The sequence below is a fragment of the Aquarana catesbeiana genome, unplaced genomic scaffold (assembly GCF_042186555.1).
Source record: "Aquarana catesbeiana isolate 2022-GZ unplaced genomic scaffold, ASM4218655v1 unanchor234, whole genome shotgun sequence".
Taxonomy (NCBI): Eukaryota; Metazoa; Chordata; class Amphibia; order Anura; family Ranidae; genus Aquarana; species Aquarana catesbeiana.
In genome coordinates this window covers 485323-506055 of record NW_027362662.1, presented here as the reverse complement: position 1 = coordinate 506055, position 20733 = coordinate 485323, and the positions used below count along the sequence as shown (strand labels likewise).

At 46.1% G+C, this 20733-nt stretch overlaps 1 pseudogene; it reads right to left on the bottom strand.

Moving 5' to 3' along the window:
- The window catches only part of LOC141121920 (uncharacterized), a 103257-nt pseudogene that overhangs the window by 77396 nt on the left and 5128 nt on the right, over positions 1 to 20733 (bottom strand).

Genomic DNA, 20733 nt, shown 5'->3' with positions numbered 1-20733 from the left:
GGTATACAGGTGGAGACTGAAGTCCCATCCACCTTCACAGGAAATCCATCCTCTGTTATTCGAGGGCAGAGTCCAGCAGTCCTCGGCCCTGTTGCCAGCCCTTCTGCTGGAAACCCCACACCATCTGTTCCGGCTAACTGTTGGGGAGGGAGGCCGACTGCCCCGCCTCCCTGGAACTCTGTAGTTGTTGCCGGTGCTGGGCAGAGGTTGGTAACACTCTGCCCTGTTGCCAGCACTTCTGCTGGGGACTCCGCATCCTCCGCTCTGGCTAACCGTTGGGGCAGGAGGCTGGCTTCCTCCACTCCCAAACTGCGTAGCTGCTATTGGGGAGGTGAGCCGGCTGCTTCCTTTTCCATTCCCTCATCTGGTTGCTTGGACGACATGTCTATGGTACTGTCTCCCAGGTGCACTGATCTTTGCTGGGGAGGGAAGGCCGCTTCCTCCACCCTGGCCAACTGTTGGGGAGGGACAACACACACCTCCTCTCCCTTCTCCCCCTGTATCTGCTGCTGGCAAGTGATTGCCACCTTCTCACCCTGGGCCTCCGAAACTGCCACAGGTGTGGGGCAGAGGTCTTGGACCCTCTGTCCGGTTGCCAGATCTTCAGCTGGAGAAGTTTGTTGTAACTCCACAGATACTGCTGTTGGTGCTGGGCAGAGCACAGTGAAGTTTGGCCCCAATAGCAGCTCTTCTGCTGGAGGCTCATCAGGTTGTTCTTCCTCAGCAGAAAAGTCTATCAAATCCCCTACCTCTATAACTGGTGTCTGTGGATAGAGGTTCACCATCTCCTGTCCGTAAAACTCAGAAGATGCCATCAGTGCTGAGCAGAGCGCAATGAAGTTTGGCACTAATCCCAACTCTTCTGCTGGGGGCTCACCCGATGGTTCTTCCTCAGCAGAAAAGTCTATCAAATCCCCTGTCTCTGCAACTGATGTCTGGGGATGAAGGTTCACCATCTCCTGTCCATGGAATCCAGAAGATGCTATCAGTGCTGGGCAGAGGTTAGCAGAGCTCTGCCCGGTTGTCAGCACTTCAGGTTTGGGGATGGCAATCTCCAGATTTTCCGCTGCAGATTCTCTGGCATGCTGCTGGACAGGCACATTCATCCATCCAAGATCATCCCATGCAGAAACAGGATCATCAAGGTCAGTCAGCACTTGCTGCATCCGCCATAAGACCTCCGCCTCCCTAGCTGTGGGGGCAGGTTGGCAAAGCACACTATTGCTCTGCCACATTGCCGACTCTTCAGCCAGGATTTCCGGGTTGTCAGCTGGTATTTCCTGATAGTCCCAGGCAAAGGGAGCCCAGCCCTGGCACTGAGCAATGTCTAGCAGCCATCTGTAGGCGATCTCTAGCTCCCATTCCTGAACGGCCAGAAACTCCAAATCTTCCTGTGCCCAGTGCACTTCCGAAATGTTCAGTAGCCCTTCTCTGAAATCCATGATTTCGTCCACCCGCCACTCCAAATCACTCCCAAAGTTAGGGTCCCCTGTCAGCTTCATATACAACAGTCCCAAGCCACCGTAGTTTAAGCCTTCCGTTGGGCTGTCATCCGCTATCCAGGGACATGCTTGGGATACATGCCACCGGAGGGCTCTGTAGCTCTCATGCAGCTTTATCTCTGCCCAGACCAGCCTGCTTAATTCAGCTGTCTGCTTCTTGTGTGGTTTTTCTCCCAAAAACCACATCCGCAGTCCGTACTGCGACCAGTACCTTTCCTCGATGGAGGGGAGAACTTTTCCCTGGTGTCGCTGCTCACGGGCTAGCGCTTCTTTTCAGAGTTTGCAGCAAATAGAATCACACCATCCCAGCAGCACCTGCTCCTATACTGGTCCTCTGTGCTGTATCTGCATCTCTCACAACCTCCTTCTGAATTCCTCGTCCATGGCGGCTGGTATCTGTACCTCTCCTGCTATCTGGACCTTGGATCCAGATGTAGGTTTGGATGTCCCAGACTGCAGGAAGCTATCCCACTGCTGCCACCAATGTCACGGAACGTCCCTCACTCCGCTTGAGTGCTTCCGTCAGTATACTGCTTCCTAAGTTCTGGAACACGAGTCCAATGGATCTGGCTATAGGAACCCCCAAGAACTAGACAACACCAGTCTTGGAGTACATCAGGACTAACTCTTTATATGAGATCTCACACACATTTATACAGCAGGCTGACTCAAAGCTAACCTAATTAACATGAGCTAATTAACTAAAACATTTACCCAGACCAGATGACAGACTTGTGGGCACCGAGCTTCACACAGTAGTATAAACACAATAGCTGGAGCTAATTACAATTAACAATACAAACAACAATCTCCCCCCCTCCTCAGCCTATTCATCAACAGTTCGGCTCCTAGCCAGTCCTGGAGGCTAATGTGATCAGCTCACTCTATTAACAGGTTGAGTTCAGAATCAACCAAACCAATAATAGTCTCTACATACATCCTGGGAGATATTGTGGACAAATATTACTGTCCCATTTTAAGTAGTCCAAGATATATTTTCTCACTCACCCTGTGCCAGGATGGCACAGGGTGACTTAGACATAAGATGTATTCTGAGTTCCACGGGCCCTCCCGTCACAGGAATATTTCCTTTAACCCTTTCACTGCCAGAGCTGGTTTTGTGCCCACATGTTTAACCCCTTCAATACCGGGCACTTTCACCCCCTTCCTGCCCCTGGCCAATTTTCATCTTTCAGCGCTGTCACTCTGAATGACAATTGCCATGTCATGTAACACTGTACCCATATGACATTTTTATCTTTTTTTTCCCCCACAAATAGAGCTTTCTTTTGGTGGTATTTGATCACCACTGGGGTTTTTATTTTTTGCGCTACAAATTTTTTTAAAAAGACAGAAAATTTTGAAAAAAAAGTTTGTCTTTGTTTCTGTTATAAAATTTTGTAAATAAGTAAGTTTTCTCCTTCATTGATGGGCACTGATGAGGAGGCACTAATATGCAGCACTGATGGGTGACACTGATGAGGAGGTACTGACAAGCATCCCTGATGGGCACTGCTTGGCATCCCTGATGGGCACTGATTGGCATCCCTGGTGGGGCACTGGTGGTCATCACTGGTGATCATCGCTGATGGGCCTGTACTGATGATCAATGCTGAATATCAGTGCAGATCCCCCCCTGTCAGGAGAGGCTCTGATTGGCTCTCCTCTACTTGTACCTTGTTAACATGAATAAAGGAAAGCTGATAACCGGCACTTCCTGGTTACAATGTGATTAGCTTTGATTGGACACGGCTGATCACGTGGAAAAGAGCCTACGTCATAGACGCTTTACCGAGATTAGAGATGCGTTGTGTCAGAGCGACACACCGCACCACCGATCGCCACACGCCCGAGCGGCTTATTCCTCTGGATATCATATGACATCCAGTCATGATAATGGAACCCCTGCCTGGCCGTCATTCTGCTGTAGGCCGGGCGGGAAGGTGTTAACAAATCATTTTAGGGGGGAAGATTATATAAAACCCCCAAAACATTATATATTTCTGATAGCAGACACCCTAGAGAATAAAATAGTGGTAGTTCCAATTTTTTTTATGTCACACGATATTACCGCAAAAGTAGGGGTGCACCGAATGGGTTTAAAAAATATTTTTATACAGGAGATGATCAGAGACTGCAGACATGGTACAGGAGATGGTCAGAGACTGAAGACATGATACAGGAGATGGTTAGAGACTGCAGACATGATACAGGAGATGGTCAGAGACTGAAGACATGATACAGGAGATGGTCAGAGACTGATGACATGATACAAGAGATGATCAGACTGCAGACATACAACAGGAGATGGTCAGAGACTGCAGACATAGTACAGGAGATGGTCAGAGACTGCAGACATGGTACAGGAGATGGTCAGAGACTGCAGACATGGTACAGGAGATGGTCACAGACTGCAGACATGATACAGGAGAATGGTCAGACTGGGGACATGGCACAGGAGATGGTCAGAGACTAGGGACGTGGCACAGGAGATGGTCAGAGACTGCAAACATGATATAAGAGATCAATACAGCCTTACCAGTGCCTGTCAGATGCAGTGGGAGTCTTCAGCCGTGTGCGCTTCGCTTCTTCTGACGTTTCTTATATAACGGAGGGCAGGGCCACCCCGTGACCCCGCCCTACTCTGACACACGGGGAATTCACAGGATTTTTTCCAACGAAATTACTAGATCAATTGCGGAAGGCTATAGGGAGTTTTATCTGGGCACATAAATCAGCTCGAATTAGAAGGGACATATTAATCAGGGCAAAAAAAGATGGAGGACTAGCCCTCTCAGACTTTTCAATGTATCTTCGCTCAGTATTTATCTCTAGAATAGTAGACTGGTTCCATAATGCAGATAATAAACAATGGGTGAAGCTGGAAGAAGATGCTACGGCTATAAAACTGAAGTCCCTATTATGGATAAAAAGAGAAAATCAGCCCCCCGAAGAGAGAAATACAATTTCTGGTTTATTCAACATTGAGAGTCTGGAAAATGCTATTAAAGGGAGGGAATTGGTCTACTCAGATGATCGATGGAATTGGTCTACTCCGATGACTCCACTGTTTGATAACCCGGATTTTCCACCAGTAATGAAAGCTTTAACCTTCTTAAGTTGGCATAGAGATGAGGAGGGGAGTGGCTCAGATTCTGGTGGGGAATAGGTTCCCTCCTAACTTACATTATGTTGGTGACAAATAAATCGTTATTAGACAGACCATTAACAGAATTTGAAAAATTATTACTACAAGAACAAAAACCAGCTCATGTCTTATCTACAGTATATAAATGCTTGAATGCATATACAAAGAAAAAAGAACTGATATACTTAAATAAATGGGAAGAAGAACTGGGGATAACTATATCCAGAAAAAAATGGTAAAAAACATTTTTATTAATACATAAGCTATCTTTATCAAGTAGACATCAGGAAAGAAATGATAAAATTCTCGCAAGATGGTATAGAAGTCCAGTAGATATGCATAGGAGAAACAATGGAAATACAGAGATATGTTGGAGATGTCAAAATGCAACAGGCACAATGTCTCACATTTGGTATTACTGTTCGGGGGTTCAGAGATTTTGGTTAAAAATTTATGATTACGGGACAAAAAAATACAACCCGACATATTAGTATCAGTGTTATCAATGCTTCCCGGATCTATGAAAGATATTAAAAGAGATATCCTAAGACATATGATGACAGCAGCTCAAACCGTCATAGCTCGAAACTGGAGGAAGACAGCAACTCCCTCAATAGGGGAGTGCCCATAGGAAACATGGCCAAAATGGGAGGAGTTTAGAACCTCAGCAAATGTATCAAATTATAAGTAGAGTAATATGGCGGAGCCAAAGGAAAAAGGAGATAGAAAGAAGCAAGGGAATGGGGAGAGAAGGGAAAAAAGAAAGGTGGGGGGAAGGAGGGAAACATTTTTTTTTGTTTGTGTGTGTTTTTTTGTGAGTATGTAACATGTGGATGAATGGTGTGTTAATGTGGTATAACATAAACAGTAACAGAACTTTGTGAGATAAATTGGACAATGTATGCATTATTTGTAAAAGAATATATCTAAATTATCACATTACGTGTAATTGTTGTGTAAATTGAAAAAAAAGGTGTAAAATAAAGATTATATATATAAAAAAAAAATTCCAGGGTGCTACACAAATAAAACTTACCTGCTAGTGCTAGAAGACATCAGGCCTGATTCTGCTAACACTGTGGTTATGTGTGCAATGTATCAGAGGAGCCGGTGATCTACTGACACTGCACTTGTTGGGGGGCAGAAGGGCTGATCCTGCCAACGCTGCGTTATTAGGGACACTATACTAAGGGGAGACACTAATATAGTTCTGTTCATGATCAGGATATTGATCCATACAGACACTATACTAAGGGGGGACACTAATATAGTTCTGTTCATGATCAGGATATTGATCCATACAGACACTATACTAAGGGGGACACGAATATAGTTCTGATCAGGATATTGATCCATACAGACACTATACTAGTAATGGTGGTGATCAGGATCCTATAGTGTGAATGCGATAGTGTGCAGGCTATCTAATGCTAGCTGACCCTGGCGCTATCTGATGTAACAAGTGACCCTAATACAGTGATGGGTGAAAAATACTGTACACTGACGCTGTACTAATGGCACTGGTTGGGTGACAGGGGTGATCAATGGGTGAATGAGGACAATCAATGGGGTTAAATGTGCCAATCTAAGGTGTGTGCGTGTAAAGTGTGGTGATTATACTCACAGTGTGGTGTTCTCTTCTCTTCCTGAACCGAAAAGGACTCAGGAAGAGAAAAAATAGCAAGATATCTCCCTGTGTTTACAAAACAAAACACAACACAGATTTGTCATTGGCTGCAGGTGATCAACAGGGTAGTGGGCAAAATCATTGGCTGGGACCTGCTGACAAATTTGTCCTGCAGCCAATGACAGTGGAGGTTTCTGGGTGTGGGTGTGCATGGGTGCGGATCTGGAAGAAAGCCATGACATAAAAGTACATTACCAGGCCTGTATGAGCCGCCCATCAATTGTATTTTACAGCACTTCATCAATGTCTTTGGTGATCTCTGATCTCCTTATGAACTGTTTCTTACATGATGAAGATCAGCCATGGAGTATATCTGAGGTGCATATCAGGGTGTGCTTCTTCCCCACATGAGAGCTGTGATGTCCAGCAACATTCATATAGAAGACATTTCCCGCACTCAAGGCACTAATACACTTCGAGGGTGGTGTGGGATCCCTGATGTACAGGAAGACAGGACTTCAGCAAGGAACAATTTCCTCACTCAGGACAGGAACGTGGCTTCTCCCCCGTGTGAGATCTCTGATGTGTGTAAAGATGGGACTTCCCTGAAAAAGATTTCCCGTACTCAGGACAGGACTATGGCTTCTCCCCCGTGTGAGATCTCTGATGTTTGTAAAGATGGGATTTCTGTGAAAAACATTTCCCGCACTCAGGACAGGAATACGGCCTTTCCCCCGTATGAGATCTCTGATGTTTGTAAAGACTGGACTTGTCTGAAAAACATTTCCTGCACTCAGGACAGGAATACGGCTTCTCCCCCGTGTGAGATCTCTGATGTGTGGAAAGATGGAACTTCACTGAAAAACATTTCCCACACTCAGGACAGGAAAACGGCTTCTCCCCTGTGTGAGATCTCTGATGTGTGGAAAGATGGAACTTCACTGAAAAACATTTACCGCACTCAAGACAGGAATACGGCTTCTCCCCCGTGTGAGATCTCTGATGTGTGGAAAGATAGGACTTCTGTAGAAAACATTTCCCGCACTCAGGACAGGAATACGGCCTCTCACCCGTGTGAGAACTCTGATGTTTGGAAAGACTCGCCTTCTGTGAAAAACATTTCCCGCACTCAGGACAGGAATACGGCTTCTCCCCCGTGTGAGATCTCTGATGTGTGGAAAGACTCGCCTTCTGTGAAAAACATTTCCCACACTCAGGACAGGAATACGGCTTCTCTCCTGTGTGAGATCTTATATGCACATTAAGACCAAATTTAGAATGGAAACCCTTCCCGCACTCAGTACAGGAAAACCTCTTCTCTGCTGGAAGGACGGCACCATCCCTCACAGTCTGAGGTTCCTCAGGATAAGAGGAATACGATGGTCCATCTACACTGTCTGGTGCCAGATGGACATTTGAGGTAGTCGGGTTTTCTCCTGGACTATACTGTGTGATGTCCTCATCTTCTACTTTACAGTCTGGAGACAAAGTGAGACAATCCTCTGAGGTTTTCCTCATCTCCCGTCCATCTACTAAAATAGAAATAAAAAGATTATTACTAGACATGAGCAGATTGGTTCCCCTAAACCAGGACTCCGCCCACACCAGGCAGCTTTGTCTCTGAGGATCTTACAATTCCCCCCTCAAGGTAACTAGTAAATGGGTCCTCTGATCTCCTACCAGTTCATTTCTTTATTCATGGACCTTAGTCAGAGAGTGAGGAAACAATGAGAACTGTCTTTTATAGGAGTGACAGTGATGAGGGGATTATAGGACGAGTGTCCCCACCCCCTCTATCACTCATTGCCATCTTCCCAACACAAGAAGTCCTGCACTTCCTTATTTAGTCCATGATTTAGTCATGAATAACAGCGGGGCTGAGCCCCACCAGAGGTCAGAGAGTGAGGATGGGGTGAGAACAACCAAGATGAAGACTGGACTGATCCTGAAGACCTCCATCATTAGGTTATTGAGTCCTCCCTCATTATCACTTTCTGTTTAAGGGTCCAAAGTGTGAGGATGTTATCACATTATTATCAACATGTAAAGCCTCGTACACACGATCCGATTGTTGGCAGGCTGTTGTCCTAAATTCTTACCATTAGTATGCTTCTTTTGACAATTGTTGTCCTACTTTTGGCCAACAAATGTTGGATGACATGCTAATAAGTTTTCGGCGGACAATGGTCTGTTGTCTGATTTTCGTATGGTCAGTACACAAGTCCGTCACACAAAAGTTGAAAGTACAAAACACGCATACTCGGAATCAATGCTCACCAAACACGAAATTAGCAGAAGGGGCCCATAGGATGGCACTCAAAAGCTGAAATTCCTCGTAGTACGTCACTACATTTGTGTTTGTGACACGAAAACTGTGTAATGTTAGTATGCAAGACAAGATCCAGGCACACGCCCTTAAGACAAAAATTAGTCTGTGCTCCAATCAAATCATCCGATATAAATTGTCCAGCTGGTAGAAAATGGGTGCAAAAGAAGTCAGGATCATGTAATGTACAATGTATTGTATAAGATACAACATATAGGACTATATAGTATCAGAATGATGTAATGTACAACATAGAGTATATAGTGCAGGGGTCAGGAGTATGTAATGTACACCATAGAGTATATAGTGCGGGGATCAGGAGTATGTAATGTACAATATAAATTATACAGTGTAAGGGTCAGGACTCATAATATTGGTATTCAGGGGAAGCTTAAATGTTTACATGAGACAAGTTGAAGAGGTCCCACGCTGCTGCCTCCCATCTACTGAGATTGCACTGAGTGACAGTGGGTCTGAAACTATACAGCCATATTCCTCTGCCTAGCACAACCATGAAACAATAGAACAAGTAATCCTGGGAGAATTGTTCTGTCAGAGATCATGCTAGACCTGGGCATGGGGCAGAAGACCCAAAGCACATGCCCAAGGTGCCTAGGTAGAGGAACATCTATAGTGAAAATCAACCCTTTGCTGCCAACTGAACCCCAGAATTTCCATAAATACAGTCTAGATCCATAAATTGTATCTGCGGCACAGAGAAGGAAGATTATCACCCTGTCCTTGCCCTACTCTGGACCAATCAGTGAGCAGTATGGGCGGAGGAATGTATTTAGTGTTAATGACCCACCTGTGCTGATCTCTGTAGGAGTGTCCTCCTCTATAAATGTCCCCGTTATTCCATCCTCCTCCATAGACTGCTGATCATCCCTCACATACCTCTCTTCTTCTGTTTTAACCTCAAATTCTATATCGATTGGATCTCCACTCTAAATCAAGAAAATAAAAGTGAATATCATCCGTAAACAATAGGATTTATTATTGTGACATTACATAAAAAATCCACACATTATCTCTAGGAGTCCATGTTTTCGATACTCCGTTCCACTAACCTTGTAACAGTGAGGGATGGTGTGATCTTCCTGTGTGGAATCCTGGGAATACAGAGGATGAGGACATCTCTCTGGTGGGTTCCTGGTATTAGGTGGCACCATCTTATCCTTGTGTCCTTTTGAAAACTCCCCCATCACTCCATACTCCTCATCCTCCTCTTTATATTCTTCTTTAACATCAATATTATCATCCCCGAGGTTTCCACTCTGAATATATAATAAATACATTCATTGTAACAAACATGCTGTGTATAAATCAGAACTACTAATAACTGTCAATCATCTACCTGATGATGGTGAGGGATGGTGTGATCTTCCTGTGTGGAATTCTGGGAATACAGAGGACAGGGACATCTCTCTGGTGGGTTTGGATAGCTGGATGTCTCCACCATGGTGTCCTGGTACAGATCTTTGTGTTCTTTTAGAAACTCTGACTCCTCCATCACCCCATCCTTATCATCCTCCTCTTTTATCTCTTCTTTAAATTCAATTTTAGAATCTCTCAGGTTTCCACTCTGAATATATAATAAAAATTAAATGAATTGTAACAATGCACATAATGCACAGATCCTAATGATACTATCAGTGATTGTTCCTCATCTACCTGATGATGGTGAGGGATGGGGTGACCTTCCTGTGTGGAATCCCGGGAATACAGAGGATGGGGACATCTCTCTGGTGGGTTCCCATTACTGGATCCATCTGTAGGAAACACACACATTGACTGAATACATTGTTTCTATGTGTTTATCAGATGATGGGGGATCTAGGTGGACCCTCCGTACTGCTCTCTCCTTTACAATAAAGTCTCCTCTTACCCGGTGATGTGAGGGGCGGCTGATTGTCCATCATGACGTCCTTGTAGAGATCCTTGTGTCCTTCTAAATACTCCCACTCCTCCATGGAGAAATAGACAGTGACATCCTGACACCTTATAGGAACCTGACACACACAATGATACAGTCACCATCCAGACACATCCCTTGTCTGTTACTGGATAATGTCCCAGAATTCCCAGCACCGCTCACCTCTGTTCCATGATCTCTCTGGTGACTTCTAGAATCTTCTTTGTATTTCTCTATTCTATCAGGGAGGGAGGTGGAGGCAATGTGATGGTCATATGATCTCCAGACTTCACAGGAGGAAAACTCTAGATCTGAACACAAAGAGCAAAATCAAATTATATTCTCAGAATCCTCCTCACCTCACCTTTCAGGTTTCCATTTTATTAAAGCCCCACTTCAGACTGAGGTTTAATTTACCCACACAGGACCTCCACACTATGCAAGTTAAAAACTTGTTGCAGGTATTCTGATGTCATTACATACAATGCAGGACCAACAGTCCTACTTTGCTAGTGAGGATACCAAGGGTCCACCCACACCTTAAAAGCATCAGAAAAAAAGCCAGATGGAGGGACATTGGGAGGAGGAGCTGTGAGGTCAGTGTGATGTCATAGGACATATAGGCTCTGGATGGAGGGACATTTGGAGGGGAAGATTTGAGGGGCCCTCTAGGTGAGGCTCCTGTGCAAACCAAATCATTGTTCCTGGGTGTGTCCTACCTCTCCTAAACTGAAGAGTGAACTTTGACCTTTACCATACAGAAATCTGCCAGGAATCTGTGAAATTAAGCTCTCATGTGATCAGGTGACGTGCAAAGGAACGGAGTGTAAATAGCAGGCAATGTTCTCCAGAGCTCCTAATGGTGTGGATGGATTTTGCTGAGTGCTGGTGCCAAGTTTGCACCCCCAGGATCACTGCAGTTGTGGAGAAAAGCTGTGTAAGAGGATATGGAGGAGAGATGAGGAGGAGAGCCAGGAATCAGGATAAAGGTCAGGACAAGCAACAGACGAGCGCATCCAAGAGATGAAGCCGGGGTCACTACACAGAAAATCAATCCAAGGAAATAACAGGCAGGACGAGGAATAGCAAGAAGGAGCTCAGAGATAAATGCTCAGGCAATGGGAGATTATCTCAGCATGACTTGCATAATGAAGGAGATGAGGAGCTGAAGGGGAAGTCTCTTAAGGTGGGGCTTAACAAATTTGCCTTGAATCTAGGAGCCAGCTAAAAAAATTAAGAGAGTTTTTAAGGGAAGCGTGGGTTATCGGCGCCTAGGGCAGGGCAAGTAATTTGTGAGGTGCAGAACGCAGTACTTGGGGTGCAAGGTGCAGGACATGTTGTGCTGTGTGCAGAATGCAGTACATGTGGTTAAGGTGCAGAATGCACACATTGGGGTGCCAGGTACCAGAGAAGGATGTAGGTCACCACAGGACATGAGATGCAGAAGAAGGGTGCAGTGTGCAGAACGCAGGATATAGTTACATAATAGGTAAGGTTGAATAAAGACAATAGTCCATCCAGTCCGACCTGTGTAGGTGCATGTGTGTCAGTGTCAATAATCATTTCCCATATCCCTGTATTTTGTGTTCTTTAAGATGCATGTCCAAGAGTCTCTTAAAAATATCAATACTCCCCGCAGCCACCACCACTTGTGGAAGAGAGTTCCACATTCTTACCGCCCTGGCAGTGAAAAAACCCCTACACAGCTTAAGGTTAAACTGATTCTCCTCCATTCTCATTGTGTGTCCTCTCACAACCCCCAAGATTGAATAGCTTTTTTCCTATGCTGGGATCACCACTGAGATAGCTATCATATCTTCTCTCAAGCGTCTTTTCTCCAGCGAGAATAAATTTAGCACTTGTAGTCGCTCCTCGTATTTGAGGTCCTCCAGCCCCCTAATTAATTTAATTGCCCTTCTTTGGACTCTCCAGCTCCAGCACATCCCTTTTGAGGACTGGTGACCAAAACTGGACGGAATACTCCAGATGTGACCTGATCAGAGTTTTATAAAGTGGTAGAATTATAGTTTTATCTCTGGAGAAAATGACCAGTTACACTTACCGGTAATGGTGTTTCTGGGAAGTCTTCCAGGAGGGCACCCTGACAGATAACTGCTCCCACCTGACAGGAAACACAATCAAAGAAAAAGTCAAAAACCCCCGCCCCTCCTTGTGCTCCTCAGTTGTGAAAAGGTATTGACCCACACCAGTGCACGAGAGAGAGTGAGTGAGCCAAAGTCTACTTACCACCAGCTTGCAGTCCACCTGCTCTCATTTATCCATTAAATGCATGTGCCTCCACTGTGGGGACACTCATAGTTTAGTGTTAGGACCACAGATACAAGGGTGCCATGACGTGGCTCTGTGGCTCACGCATGCGTTTGCAAATGCGTGCGGACTAAACCCCTTTTTTAACGCTTACTGTTAGATAGGTCAATTTGGTTGTCTGCAAGCTAGTGGTAAGTAGACTTTGGCTTTTTCCTGGGCATTCCCCAGACACTTGTTGGTACCTTTTTTAGCCTCCCAATGCTGCTTCCTGCGATAGCCAGCTATAAATGAGTGGCAAGTTTTTGTTATCACGTGAGTGTTTGTATTGGTCCAGCAGCACACCGACACCTTTGCAGCCATTGTGCTATTGCTTGGTGTTTGGTGTGCTCCTGTACCTTTAACGAGGGGTGGGCTCCCCTCCAGTCCACCTGCTCTCATTTATCCATTAAATGCATGTGCCTCCACTGTGGGGACACTCATAGTTTAGTGTTAGGACCACAGATACAAGGGTGCCGTGACGTGGCTCACGCATGCGTTTGCAAATGCGTGCGGACTAAACCCCTTTTTTAACGCTTACTGTTAGATAGGTCAATTTGGTTGTCTGCAAGCTGGTGGTAAGTAGACTTTGGCTTTTTCCTGGGCATTCCCCAGACACTTGTTGGCTGCTGTCCTGGAAGACTTACCAAAAACACCATTACCGGCAAGTGTAACTGGTCATTTTCTCAAGTCGTCTTCCAGGACAGAACCCAGAAAGAAGAGCAAGTAGCTCAGGCCTACATTAGGGCGGGACAACAGCCTGTAGAACCTTTCTACCGAATGCCAAATCCTGAGGTGACAGCAGTTCCACCCTGATGGGCAAGTTAAGTTAAGTGGGCTATGAGCCAAGGGCTCGAATGGTGCCTTGGTCAGGGCTCCGAGGACTAGGGTAAGATCCCATGGTGGAAATTTGTTCATTTGCACCAGGGACATCCCCTCCCTAGCCGACAAACAATCTCTTGATCAGTGGGTTCAGTGCCAGTCTCCTGTCCAAAAAAACTGGACAAGGCTGCCACCTGGACCCTGAGCATCTTAGTTGCTAGAACCTGATCCATGCCGTCCTGGAGGAAATCCAGGATTGCAGGGATCTCTTGCTGGGAAGTCCCCCTCGCCTGACACCAGAATTTGGCATAAATATGCCTGGTAACTGGCTTCCTACTCTGGGTGTCAATTACGCTCTCTGAACATCCCCCTCTGCCGCAGGCTCTCCCTTGTAAGAGCCAAGCCGCTAGCTTGAAGAAACCAGGGTTTGGGTGGCAGACTGGATCCTGTAGGAGAAAGTCCTGCCACTCCGGAAGATGCTGTGGAGGGGACAAGGACCAATTTCCCAGGATAGGGAACCACGTCCTCTTGGGCCACCAGGGAGCGATTAAAATCAGTCTGCGTGTTGCTATGGCCATTTGTATAGTGATTTTATTGCAAAAATATGGAGTTAGATATATTATTTAAGAGCATATGTTTACAGAGGCTCTTCCCCTTCATTGATATGCAAATAAACCAGTTGGATAGGTTTTGGAGCTGAGCAGAGGAAGTTGGTATGCAGGAAATTGGTGGGAGGGGCTCGGGGTCTTTTGAAAGAAACGTGTTCGGAAAGGAGATGTGTTTGGAAGGACAAAAAGTAAGACATGGATGCGAGGAGCTCGAGAACAGTTGGAGCCATTTTGAGTTGGACTGAGCAAGGAACCATGAAGGACATTACATCCTGAACTCTAAGTTGAATAACTGTTTAGTTTACGTAATGCGTACATATTGTACATGTTTATATTTGTAGGCATATTTTTGTAAGCTATGAGTTGTATTCTACAGTTGTATGTGCAGTTTTTTTCCTGTTTAGGAAAGCATTGTTACACTACAGAAGTCTAAGCTTCCTTGGTTTTACCGCAAGAACTTTAATAGATAGACGCAAAGCATAACAGTCTGCCCTCGGACTGACTCAACTTCTGCACTTTCTTTGGGATCAGAGCCAAGGGAGGAAAGGCATAGGCTAAGTGAAAGTCTGAGTCTTTTGTCAACGTATCCACCCCCTCGGATCCCTTCTCCCTGGACAGTGAAAAGAACCTCTTCACCTTCCTTTTCCCTCTGCGTGCGAAGAGATCTATCTCCGGTCTGCGGAAGCGTTGACACACAAGGGAGTACACATCGGGGTTGAATTCCCACTCTCCCTGGTGAATCAGCTGTCGACCGAGGTAGTCCGCTTCGACATTGCAGACCCCCTTTATATGCACTGCTGAAATTGAGGGGATCCTCTGTTCCGCCCACTCCAGAAGTTCCTGAGTCAGGCCCTAAAGAGCGCGGGACCTGGTGTCCCCCCCGGTGATTTAGGAAGGCCACCGTGGTTGAATTGTCGGAAATTATCTGAACCTCTTTCCCCCGGATTCTTTCTATGAAAGCCTTTAAAGGAAGAGCCCCTCTAAACTTGGTTCCAGACACCCTGGGCCCGCATTCTTCCAGATGGGTCCCCCAACCCCAGGCATCGGTCGTCACCCTGAGGGGTTGGAGCTGAGACCAGAGGTGACCCTCCCCCAACCTCTTAGGGTTGAGCCACCACTGCAAAGACTCATTAAACCCTCCTGGAATGGAGACCTTTTCATCTAAGGTTCCCCTTTTTCCACCCCAGGAGGATAGGATCAACTGCTGGAGAGTCCTGGAGTGGAGCCCATGGCACCACAGGAATACAAGCTGTCATTAACCCTAGGACTCTCATAACTCCTCTGAAGGAGACCTCCTCTGCCTCTAGGAGGGACGAGACTGCAGCTATCAGCCCCTTTACTTTCCCCAAGGGCAACACGAGCTTCTGTGCCGCAAAAATCTACCAGGAACCCTAGCTGAACCTTGGTCTGCGCCAGAATCAAAGAGGATTTTTCCTGGCTGATTAACCACCCCAGGGACTCCAAGGTACTTACTACTTTGTCCAGGTTGGACAGTAGTAGATCGCGACTCTCGTAAACCAAAAGGTCATCCAGATAGGGGATCATTGCTATCCCTTGGAGATGGAGGTATGAAACCAGCTCTGTAAGGATCTTTGTGAAAACTCTCGGGATGGCTGCCAGCCCAAAGGGTAGGGCACAAAACTGCCAATGCTCCATGCCCTGACACGACAGAATGGCAAACTGTAGACATTCCTGGTGCCCTGGGAAAATGGGGACGTGAAGATAGGCATCTTTTAGGTCTATCGTGACCATAAACACCTCCTTCAGAAGATGCTTCCTGACTTCTTGTACCATATGAACCTGTTTACCCTTCTTAAATTTATTATAAGGTGGTACTTTCCCAAGGGCTTTGGGACCACAAAGATGTGAGAATAAAACCCTTGACCGTGTTGCTCTACTGGGACAAGTACTATAACACCCTGCTCTGCCAGCTGCCTAATGCTCTGAAGAAGACCCACCACTTTCTGCTGATCCCTGGGTAGGCGGGTTAGAAGGAAGCTTGGGGGAGGTGAGGATAGTAGTTCCAACCTGTAGCCCCCTCTTATAATCCATAGGATGTGGGGGCTTTGAGTGATCCTTTCCCACTGAGTGAGAAAGTGAGACAGCCAACCCCCCCACCCTGACGTTACTTCGTATCTTTGTCAGTGGATTTTGGGCCGGAAAAAGAGGAGGCTTCCTTTTTGCTTGCCCTTACCAACTCCCCATTTCTTGCCTTACTTCTTATCCCTGAAACGATTCTTAACCTGGGGGCCTCGAAAAAAAATCTTCCCCTATCTTTCTTAGGCTTTACCGGAAACTTCTTGCCCTTCTCTGTAGGCCTAGAAAGGGCCTGGTCCAACCCAGAACCAAAGAGTAGGGAACCCTCAAAAAGGTAGACCACACAAAGGTGTCTTAGATGTGTTGTCCCCATCCCAGGTGCTCCTTGCAGAATTCAGAAGAGCCGCAAACTTAGCGGTCCTACGTACTGTTTTGACTGCTGCATCTGCCAAGTAGGCCATGGCTCTACCAATCACCTCCAAGGAGTCCAAGACCTGTTTGGACTTGTAAGTTCACAACATGTGGTCCATCAACTTTGTGACCCACATGTCTGCGTTCCTGGCCACACAGGCTGATGCCAAGGCTAGACTCATGGCCGCAACATTGGCCTCCCAGGCCCTGCGCAGAAGGGTCTCGGACCGTCGGTCCATTTGGTCCCCGATATTGTCTGCATCCTCGAAGGAGAGGTCAGATTGTTTGGACACCTGTGCTAGGGAAGCATCTAGTCTGGGTGTCTTAAAAAAATTGCTCCTCCTCTTCCTCCTTGAAGGGGCACCTGTGTTTCCAGGTCTTAAAAAAAAAATGTAAATTTAAAGATGTGTCACAGGTACAATGAAAAGGCAACTTCTCAGAACAATCAATGTCAAGCCTGTGAGGTACAACCAATACTTCGTCCTATATTATAAAAGGTCAAAACCAATATTGAAGGCAATAAGAAATACAAAACATTCTTTTCTACACATATGAAACCTCTCTAGCAGGTTGTAGAAAGGCGAGACTGTCCGAGGGGGGATATCCCTAAATTGCCAGGGAAATCAGTCACGTCATAGAGGGAAGTCTAAAATGGGGTAGAGAACGCTATCCTGTACACACCATATTTCCATCTATTTATTTTAAAAGAATTAGAAATGAAGTAGAAGAAAGAGTGGAGGCAGAGGTAAGAAGGGAGGAAAGAAAAAGGGGAAGGGTGGTGGAGGGATGGAGAGGTCACCTCAAAGAAGAAGGCATTAACAGCATCAGTCAGGCAGTGGGAACCTCAGAAGAGGAATCTTAATTTGGTATATTGGAGGAATTCATCCGAGAAGCGGAAGAGGTCCCAGTGAATCCATCTGGACTTGTGTTCCTCTGACTTATCCCGCAAAGCCGCGGTTAGATCTTCCATTTGCTCTAAGTCCTTCACTCTTGCGAACCACTGGGCCACCGTTGGGGCAGACTGTTGTTTCCACAGAGGCGGAATGCAAGCCCGTGCAGCATTAAGGAGGTGTTTGAGAAGGGATTTGTGGTAACGTTTCCTTGACAATGGGGTGAGGTTAAGCAGGACCGCAGCTGGGTTTACTTGTAATGAAATGTCTGTGAACTTATGTATGAGCTTAAGCACTGGTTGCCAGAAAGTGGCAAGCATAGGACACTCCCAAAAAATATGTAGAAGGGTACCTGAATGGAGGCCACAACGCCAGCAACGATCCGTCTGAAGAGGGAATATTTTTGCCAGAACTGATGGGGTTCTATACCAACGCATCAATATTTTGTATGTGGTTTCCTGGTACCTACTGCATAGGGAGGATTTCTGAGCAAACAAAAGTATTCTCGCCTTTTGGGGTTCAGTAAAAGGTAACTTGCAAGTCTCTCTCCCATTTTACTAAGAACGGAGGGTCTTCTGTGGCATGGAGATCCAAGAAGGATTTATACGAGGTTGATAAGGAACTCCGGATCCAGCCCTCTTCCAGACAAAGCTCCTCGAAAAAGAGTGGAACTTACGAGCCGGGCTAGGCAACGATCTTAGGAAGTGCGATAATTGAAAGGTCCCCCAGTGATCCAGTTTAAGAGGGGCTTGTCCAGAGAACAAAGTCTCTGAAGATAGCCAACCAGACGATCGCAGGAGCTGCAAGGCCCTCAGAAGTCCCTGCAAGTTTTGCGATAGAAAAGCCAGATCGGTGAGACCGGGTACAAACCCAGGGTGCCCTATAATGAGTCATTGGGGAAGGAAAACTGCTTAGTGAAGATAGTCAGAAAAACCTGTCCAGTTCCGTTAAAGTGGGGCCAATCAACGGATATGTAGTTAAGTGTGCAACGTGGGTTTTCCCTGTCCAGGGCAGGCTAGGAAGCGGAGCCTGGGCTGCCTCTTGTTTCAGCGATACCCAGATTTTCAGGGCACTGTGTCGGCACCAGTCCACGACCCTGGTCATATGCACCGCAGTATAATATAGGGCCGGGTCAGGAAAACCCACTCCACCCTTCAACTTAGGTCGTAACAGTAATGCTCTACCAAGGCGTGGACGTTTACCTCGCCAAATGAATTTGATAAATACCGACCGTACCGCATGAAAAAAGGTCTGAGGTATGTTAACCGGCAGTCTAATATCATGTCTAATAAAATTAGACATGCTATCTGCCAATAGAACTTAGCCAAAAAGTGCATTCTATGCATCCAAAAATTTACCAAATCAAATCATTATTCAACCAAAAAATAAAATAAAAGCCTCCTGCATGTGTCCTGCTTCCTAATATAGGGGGTCAACAATGCCAAAAGTTGGTGAAAGCAGGGGTCCGTCATCCGGAGATAATTCCAAAAATCATCCGGATTATTCTCCTGGAGCTCCCGCAGCAAAGGCATATGACATAATTGGTCACAATTAATAAAGCAACCAATTTTTGCTCCAAGAAATCCTCCTCCTCCTGTTCTTGGACTGAACTTTGGTCAAAGCAATAACTCCAAGGCCAATAATAAATAACACGTTATCTCCTCTGATTTCGCAACATGGCTGATTGACGAACGGCCATTCAGAAACGTACTGAAAAGCGCGAAACGAAAAGCGCAAAATTAAAAGCACGAATCAACACTCACCAAACTTCTACTAACACGAAATTAGCAGAAGGAGCACAAAAGGGTGGCGTCTGACAATTGAACTTCCTCGGCTCGTAGTACGTCTAGTATGTCACTACGTTCGTGTTTGTTGGCCGGCAATTGTGTACCGTTTTAATGCAAGACAAAATCCAGGCACACGCCTTCGAACAAAAGTCTGAGGTTTTTGTCTGCGGAAAATCCGATCGTGTGTACTGGACTTAAGTGTGGCCGTAAAATTCACAGTCCAAACCATGACGTTCAAGGTACACAATTAGGAAAGCAGCAGACAGTAAGATGTAATATCAATGGGCATAAAAAGCAGTGTAACAAATAACGTATAAGTCAAAAAGGGGGACTATATTAACTCATTATAGTGCAAGGGAGGCCCTCACTGTTCAGCGGACCAAGGCATGCTATCATATCACTGAAACTTCAAATATATAATCTCTTGTAGGGGGAAGGGTGGGATTCAGCACCGGTCTAGTGCTCTAAGCCTGGGACAGGTTGACAGACCCACCCCCAAATCATAGGTGTATCCGGCCACTGGACCTGTCCAAAGGTAGAGCCATGACTCCTGAGTGTGGCTGTAATGTTCTCAGTCCAACCCTGAACGCTCAAGGTACATAACTAGGGAAGCAACAGACAGTAATATGTAATATCCATGGGCATGAAATGCAGTGTAATAAACAACGTGAAAGTACAAAGGGGAACCATATTAACTCTTTATAGTGTAAGGGAGGCCTCTGCTTTTCAGTGAACCGAAGCATATCAAAGGTCATATTAGGAAGACCCTGGGCTCACTGGCCATTCCCCTCACAAGCCAGAGTTGTTCCTAATAATAAAACAAACAAAAGAAAATTATATAGTAGAGGTAAGTAGTTCCTGTCCGTTCAATAGGTAAAGCAAAAAAGTAGAGATGTGTTTAGACTGACAGTCTGCTGTGGAAAGTTCAGCCGGCCGCCTCTTCATTCAGGAGCGAGGATCGGGGGTGCCCCATCACTCTAGCTTGTGAAAGGCCTCCCCAACCACGGTGATGGTAATGGGCCCTTTGTGGTCTGCCTGGGGGGACCTGGCGCCAGGGATCTCCAGTGACGAGCACTATAAGTCAGTTGGGTATTGGGATCGAATGTATCTCAGCAAAGATAAACAGGTCCGGTAGTTCTGAAGGGTGACATAAAGGGAAGGTATCTGTTCCTTTGCGGACGTTGAGATGGAATTGATGGCCCCACTTGTAGGCAAGACCCTTTTCTCTCAGAGGTTCCAGGAGTGGTTTGAGGGACCGCTGCATGAGAAGAGTTTTCCTAGAAACATCCGGTAAAAGGTGGACAGCTGCGCCATCAAACTTCAGGACTCCCACCCTCCAGGCCCGCTGTAGTATGT